Below are 9,051 nucleotides of genomic sequence, written 5' to 3'. Positions count from 1 at the left end.
GATCAAGGGGTCTGTCATTTACAAAATAAAGGATCTAATATTTATTGACTCCTTTTATTTAATGATTTGAAGTTTCACACAGGCATTTGATAAATTATTTAATTAAAATAACGTATAGAGACTTTTAAGTGATCAAGGGGTCTGTCATTTACAAAATAAAGGATCTAATATTTATTGACTTTTTTTATTTAATGATTTGAAGTTTCACACAGGCATTTGATAAATTCTTTGATTGCAATAACCCAGAAAGACTTTTAAGTGATCAAGGGGTCTGTCATTTACAAAATAAAGGATCCAATATTTATTGACTTTTTTTATTTAATGGTTTGGAGTTTCACACAGGCATTTGATAAATTCTCTGATTGCAATAACCCAGAAAGACTTTTAAGTGATCAAGGGGTCTGTCATTTACAAAATAAAGGATCTAATATTTATTGACTTTTTTCATTTAATGATTTGAAGTTTCACACAGGTATTTGATAAATTTTTTAATTGCAATAACGCATAGAGACTTTTAAGTGATCAAGGGGTCTGTCATTTACAAAATAAAGGATCTAATATTTATTGACTTTTTTATTTAATGGTTTGGAGTTTCACACAGGCATTTGATAAATTCTTTGATTGCAATAACCCAGAAAGACTTTTAAGTGATCAAAGGGTCTGTCATTTACAAAATAAAGGATCTAATATTTATTGACTTTTTTATTTAATGATTTGAAGTTTCACACAGGCATTTGATAAATTCTTTGATTGCAATAACCCAGAAAGACTTTTAAGTGATCAAAGGGTCTGTCATTTACAAAATAAAGGATCTAATATTTATTGACTTTTTTTATTTAATGATTTGAAGTTTCACACAGGCATTTGATAAATTCTTTGATTGCAATAACCCAGAAAGACTTTTAAGTGATCAAAGGGTCTGTCATTTACAAAATAAAGGATCTAATATTTATTAACTTTTTTTATTTAATGGTTTGGAGTTTCACACAGGCATTTGATAAATTCTCTGATTGCAATAACCCAGAAAGACTTTTAAGTGATCAAGGGGTCTGTCATTTACAAAATAAAGGATCTAATATTTATTGACTCCTTTTATTTAATGATTTGAAGTTTCACACAGGCATTTGATAAATTATTTAATTAAAATAACGTATAGAGACTTTTAAGTGATCAAGGGGTCTGTCATTTACAAAATAAAGGATCTAATATTTATTGACTTTTTTTATTTAATGATTTGAAGTTTCACACAGGCATTTGATAAATTCTTTGATTGCAATAACCCAGAAAGACTTTTAAGTGATCAAGGGGTCTGTCATTTACAAAATAAAGGATCCAATATTTATTGACTTTTTTTATTTAATGGTTTGGAGTTTCACACAGGCATTTGATAAATTCTCTGATTGCAATAACCCAGAAAGACTTTTAAGTGATCAAGGGGTCTGTCATTTACAAAATAAAGGATATAATATTTATTGACTCCTTTTATTTAATGATTTGAAGTTTCACACAGGCATTTGATAAATTATTTAATTAAAATAACGTATAGAGACTTTTAAGTGATCAAGGGGTCTGTCATTTACAAAATAAAGGATCTAATATTTATTGACTTTTTTTATTTAATGATTTGAAGTTTCACACAGGCATTTGATAAATTCTTTGATTGCAATAACCCAGAAAGACTTTTAAGTGATCAAGGGGTCTGTCATTTACAAAATAAAGGATCCAATATTTATTGACTTTTTTTATTTAATGGTTTGGAGTTTCACACAGGCATTTGATAAATTCTCTGATTGCAATAACCCAGAAAGACTTTTAAGTGATCAAGGGGTCTGTCATTTACAAAATAAAGGATATAATATTTATTGACTTTTTTTATTTAATGATTTGAAGTTTCACACAGGTATTTGATAAATTCTTTAATTGCAATAACCCAGAAAGACTTTTAAGTGATCAAGGGGTCTGTCATTTACAAAATAAAGGATCTAATATTTATTGACTTTTTTCATTTAATGATTTGAAGTTTCACACAGGTATTTGATAAATTTTTTAATTGCAATAACGCATAGAGACTTTTAAGTGATCAAGGGGTCTGTCATTTACAAAATAAAGGATCTAATATTTATTGACTTTTTTATTTAATGGTTTGGAGTTTCACACAGGCATTTGATAAATTCTTTGATTGCAATAACCCAGAAAGACTTTTAAGTGATCAAAGGGTCTGTCATTTACAAAATAAAGGATCTAATATTTATTGACTTTTTTATTTAATGATTTGAAGTTTCACACAGGCATTTGATAAATTCTTTGATTGCAATAACCCAGAAAGACTTTTAAGTGATCAAAGGGTCTGTCATTTACAAAATAAAGGATCTAATATTTATTAACTTTTTTTATTTAATGGTTTGGAGTTTCACACAGGCATTTGATAAATTCTCTGATTGCAATAACCCAGAAAGACTTTTAAGTGATCAAGGGGTCTGTCATTTACAAAATAAAGGATCTAATATTTATTGACTCCTTTTATTTAATGATTTGAAGTTTCACACAGGCATTTGATAAATTCTTTAATTGCAATAACGCATAAAGACTTTTAAGTGATCAAGGGGTCTGTCATTTACAAAATAAAGGATCTAATATTTATTGACTTTTTTTATTTAATGATTTGAAGTTTCACACAGGCATTTGATAAATTCTTTGATTGCAATAACCCAGAAAGACTTTTAAGTGATCAAAGGGTCTGTCATTTACAAAATAAGGATCTAATACTTATTAACTTTTTTTATTTAATGGTTTGGAGTTTCACACAGGCATTTGATAAATTCTCTGATTGCAATAACCCAGAAAGACTTTTAAGTGATCAAGGGGTCTGTCATTTACAAAATAAAGGATATAATATTTATTGACTTTTTTTATTTAATGATTTGAAGTTTCACACAGGTATTTGATAAATTCTTTAATTGCAATAACCCAGAAAAACTTTTAAGTGATCAAGGGGTCTGTCATTTACAAAATAAAGGATCTAATATTTATTGACTTTTTTCATTTAATGATTTGAAGTTTCACACAGGTATTTGATAAATTCTTTAATTGCAATAACGCATAGAGACTTTTAAGTGATCAAGGGGTCTGTGATTTACAAAATAAAGCATCTAATATTTATTGACTTTTTTTTATTTAATGATTTGAAGTTTCACACAGGCATTTGATAAATTCTTTAATTAAAATAACGCATAGAGACTTTTAAGTGATCAAGGGGTCTGTCATTTACAAAATAAAGGATCTAATATTTATTGACTTCTTTTATTTAATGATTTGAAGTTTCACACAGGCATTTGATAAATTCTTTAATTAAAATAACGCATAGAGACTTTTAAGTGATCAAGGGGTCTGTCATTTACAAAATAAAGGATCTAATATTTATTGACTTTTTTTTATTAATGATTTGAAGTTTCACACAGGCATTTGATAAATTCTTTGATTGCAATAACCCAGAAAGACTTTTAAGTGATCAAGGGGTCTGTCATTTACAAAATAAAGGATCTAATATTTTTTGACTTTTTTTTATTTAATGATTTGAAGTTTCACACAGGCATTTGATAAATTCTTTAATTGCAATAACCCAGAAAGACTTTTAAGTGATCAAGGGGTATGTCATTTACAAAATAAAGGATCTAATATTTATTGACTTTTTTATTTAATGGTTTGGAGTTTCACACAGGCATTTGATAAATTCTTTGATTGCAATAACCCAGAAAGAATTTTAAGTGATCAAAGGGTCTGTCATTTACAAAATAAAGGATCTAATATTTATTGACTTTTTTATTTAATGGTTTGCAGTTTCACACAGGCATTTGATAAATTCTTTGATTGCAATAACCCAGAAAGACTTTTAAGTGATCAAGGGGTCTGTCATTTACAAAATAAAGGATCTAATATTTATTGACTTCTTTTATTTAATGGTTTGGAGTTTCACACAGGCATTTGATAAATTCTTTAATTGCAATAACGCATAGAGACTTTTAAGTGATCAAGGGGTCTGTCATTTACAAAATAAAGGATCCAATATTTATTGACTCTTTTTATTTAATGATTTGAAGTTTCACACGGGCATTTGATAAATTATTTAATTAAAATAACGTATAGAGACTTTTAAGTGATCAAGGGGTCTGTCATTTACAAAATAAAGGATCTAATATTTATTGACTTTTTTTTAATTAATGATTTGAAGTTTCACACAGGCATTTGATAAATTATTTAATTAAAATAACGTATAGAGACTTTTAAGTGATCAAGGGGTCTGTCATTTACAAAATAAAGGATTCAATATTTATTGACTTTTTTTATTTAATGATTTGAAGTTTCACACAGGCATTTGATAAATTCTTTAATTGCAATAACGCATAAAGACTTTTAAGTGATCAAGGGGTCTGTCATTTACAAAATAAAGGATCTAATATTTATTGACTCCTTTTATTTAATGATTTGAAGTTTCACACAGGCATTTGATAAATTATTTAATTAAAATAACGTATAGAGACTTTTAAGTGATCAAGGGGTCTGTCATTTACAAAATAAAGGATCTAATATTTATTGACTTTTTTTATTTAATGATTTGAAGTTTCACACAGGCATTTGATAAATTCTTTGATTGCAATAACCCAGAAAGACTTTTAAGTGATCAAGGGGTCTGTCATTTACAAAATAAAGGATCTAATATTTATTGACTTTTTTATTTAATGGTTTGGAGTTTCACACAGGCATTTGATAAATTCTTTGATTGCAATAACCCAGAAAGACTTTTAAGTGATCAAAGGGTCTGTCATTTACAAAATAAAAGATCTAATATTTATTGACTTTTTTTATTTAATGATTTGAAGTTTCACACAGGCATTTGATAAATTCTTTAATTAAAATAACGCATAGAGACTTTTAAGTGATCAAGGGGTCTGTCATTTACAAAATAAAGGATCCAATATTTATTGACTCTTTTTATTTAATGATTTGAAGTTTCACACAGGCATTTGATAAATTATTTAATTAAAATAACGTATAGAGACTTTTAAGTGATCAAGGGGTCTGTCATTTACAAAATAAAGGATCTAATATTTATTGACTTTTTTTTAATTAATGATTTGAAGTTTCACACAGGCATTTGATAAATTCTTTAATTGCAATAACGCATAAAGACTTTTAAGTGATCAAGGGGTCTGTCATTTACAAAATAAAGGATCTAATATTTATTGACTCCTTTTATTTAATGATTTGAAGTTTCACACAGGCATTTGATAAATTATTTAATTAAAATAACGTATAGAGACTTTTAAGTGATCAAGGGGTCTGTCATTTACAAAATAAAGGATCTAATATTTATTGACTTTTTTTATTTAATGATTTGAAGTTTCACACAGGCATTTGATAAATTCTTTGATTGCAATAACCCAGAAAGACTTTTAAGTGATCAAGGGGTCTGTCATTTACAAAATAAAGGATCTAATATTTATTGACTTTTTTTTTTAATGGTTTGGAGTTTCACACAGGCATTTGATAAATTCTTTGATTGCAATAACCCAGAAAGACTTTTAAGTGATCAAAGGGTCTGTCATTTACAAAATAAAGGATCTAATATTTATTGACTTTTTTTATTTAATGATTTGAAGTTTCACACAGGCATTTGATAAATTCTTTGATTGCAATAACCCAGAAAGACTTTTAAGTGATCAAGGGGTCTGTCATTTACAAAATATAGGATCTAATATTTATTGACTTTTTTATTTAATGGTTTGGAGTTTCACACAGGCATTTGATAAATTCTTTGATTGCAATAACGCATAAAGACTTTTAAGTGATCAAGGGGTCTGTCATTTACAAAATAAAGGATCTAATATTTATTGACTTTTTTTTAATTAATGATTTGAAGTTTCACACAGGCATTTGATAAATTCTTTGATTGCAATAACCCAGAAAGACTTTTAAGTGATCAAGGGGTCTGTCATTTACAAAATAAAGGATCTAATATTTATTGACTTTTTTATTTAATGGTTTGGAGTTTCACACAGGCATTTGATAAATTCTTTAATTGCAATAACCCAGAAAGACTTTTAAGTGATCAAGGGGTCTGTCATTTACAAAATAAAGGATCTAATATTTATTGACTTTTTTTTTAATTAATGATTTGAAGTTTCACACAGGCATTTGATAAATTCTTTGATTGCAATAACCCAGAAAGACTTTTAAGTGATCAAGGGGTCTGTCATTTACAAAATAAAGGATCCAATATTTATTGACTTTTTTTATTTAATGATTTGAAGTTTCACACAGGCATTTGATAAATTCTTTGATTGCAATAACCCAGAAAGACTTTTAAGTGATCAAGGGGTCTGTCATTTACAAAATAAAGTATCCAATATTTATTGACTTTTTTTATTTAATGATTTGAAGTTTCACACAGGCATTTGATAAATTCTTTAATTAAAATAACTCATAGAGACTTTTAAGTGATCAAGGGGTCTGTCATTTACAAAATAAAGGATCTAATATTTATTGACTTTTTTTTATTAATGATTTGAAGTTTCACACAGGCATTTGATAAATTCTTTGATTGCAATAACCCAGAAAGACTTTTAAGTGATCAAGGGGTCTGTCATTTACAAAATAAAGGATCAAATATTTATTGACTTTTTTTATTTAATGATTTGAAGTTTCACACATGCATTTGATAAATTCTTTAATTGCAATAACGCATAAAGACTTTTAAGTGATCAAGGGGTCTGTCATTTACAAAATAAAGGATCTAATATTTATTGACTTCTTTTATTTAATGATTTGAAGTTTCACACAGGCATTTGATAAATTCTTTGATTGCAATAACCCAGAAAGACTTTTAAGTGATCAAGGGGTCTGTCATTTACAAAATAAAGGATCCAATATATATTGACTTTTTTTATTTAATGATTTGAAGTTTCACACAGGCATTTGATAAATTCTTTAATTGCAATAACGCATAGAGACTTTTAAGTGATCAAGGGGTCTGTCATTTACAAAATAAAGGATCTAATATTTATTGACTTTTTTTTAATTAATGATTTGAAGTTTCACACAGGCATTTGATAAATTCTTTGATTGCAATAACCCAGAAAGACTTTTAAGTGATCAAGGGGTCTGTCATTTACAAAATAAAGGATCTAATATTTATTGACTTTTTTATTTAATGGTTTGGAGTTTCACACAGGCATTTGATAAATTCTTTGATTGCAATAACCCAGAAAGACTTTTAAGTGATCAAGGGGTCTGTCATTTACAAAATAAAGGATCCAATATTTATTGACTCCTTTTATTTAATGATTTGAAGTTTCACACAGGCATTTGATAAATTCTTTAATTGCAATAACGCATAAAGACTTTTAAGTGATCAAGGGGTCTGTCATTTACAAAATAAAGGATCTAATATTTATTGACTTTTTTTATTTAATGATTTGAAGTTTCACACAGGCATTTGATAAATTCTTTGATTGCAATAACCCAGAAAGACTTTTAAGTGATCAAAGGGTCTGTCATTTACAAAATAAAGGATCTAATATTTATTAACTTTTTTTATTTAATGGTTTGGAGTTTCACACAGGCATTTGATAAATTCTCTGATTGCAATAACCCAGAAAGACTTTTAAGTGATCAAGGGGTCTGTCATTTACAAAATAAAGGATATAATATTTATTGACTTTTTTTATTTAATGATTTGAAGTTTCACACAGGTATTTGATAAATTCTTTAATTGCAATAACCCAGAAAAACTTTTAAGTGATCAAGGGGTCTGTCATTTACAAAATAAAGGATCTAATATTTATTGACTTTTTTCATTTAATGATTTGAATTTTCACACAGGTATTTGATAAATTCTTTAATTGCAATAACGCATAGAGACTTTTAAGTGATCAAGGGGTCTGTGATTTACAAAATACATCTAATATTTTAAGTGATCAACAGGCATTTGATAAATTCTTTAATTAAAATAACGCATAGAGACTTTTAAGTGATCAAGGGGTCTGTCATTTACAAAATAAAGGATCTAATATTTATTGACTTCTTTTATTTAATGATTTGAAGTTTCACACAGGCATTTGATAAATTCTTTAATTAAAATAACGCATAGAGACTTTTAAGTGATCAAGGGGTCTGTCATTTACAAAATAAAGGATCTAATATTTATTGACTTTTTTTTATTAATGATTTGAAGTTTCACACAGGCATTTGATAAATTCTTTGATTGCAATAACCCAGAAAGACTTTTAAGTGATCAAGGGGTCTGTCATTTACAAAATAAAGGATCCAATATTTATTGACTCTTTTTATTTAATGATTTGAAGTTTCACACAGGCATTTGATAAATTATTTAATTAAAATAACGTATAGAGACTTTTAAGTGATCAAGGGGTCTGTCATTTACAAAATAAAGGATCTAATATTTATTGACTTTTTTTTAATTAATGATTTGAAGTTTCACACAGGCATTTGATAAATTATTTAATTAAAATAACGTATAGAGACTTTTAAGTGATCAAGGGGTCTGTCATTTACAAAATAAAGGATTCAATATTTATTGACTTTTTTTATTTAATGATTTGAAGTTTCACACAGGCATTTGATAAATTCTTTAATTGCAATAACGCATAAAGACTTTTAAGTGATCAAGGGGTCTGTCATTTACAAAATAAAGGATCTAATATTTATTGACTCCTTTTATTTAATGATTTGAAGTTTCACACAGGCATTTGATAAATTATTTAATTAAAATAACGTATAGAGACTTTTAAGTGATCAAGGGGTCTGTCATTTACAAAATAAAGGATCTAATATTTATTGACTTTTTTTATTTAATGATTTGAAGTTTCACACAGGCATTTGATAAATTCTTTGATTGCAATAACCCAGAAAGACTTTTAAGTGATCAAGGGGTCTGTCATTTACAAAATAAAGGATCTAATATTTATTGACTTTTTTTTTTAATGGTTTGGAGTTTCACACAGGCATTTGATAAATTCTTTGATTGCAATAACC

Source organism: Phlebotomus papatasi, unplaced genomic scaffold (assembly GCF_024763615.1).
Source record: "Phlebotomus papatasi isolate M1 unplaced genomic scaffold, Ppap_2.1 HiC_scaffold_52, whole genome shotgun sequence".
NCBI classification, from domain to species: Eukaryota; Metazoa; Arthropoda; class Insecta; order Diptera; family Psychodidae; genus Phlebotomus; species Phlebotomus papatasi.
The sequence above is the reverse complement of the archived record's forward strand: the minus strand, read 5'-3'. Positions refer to the sequence as shown.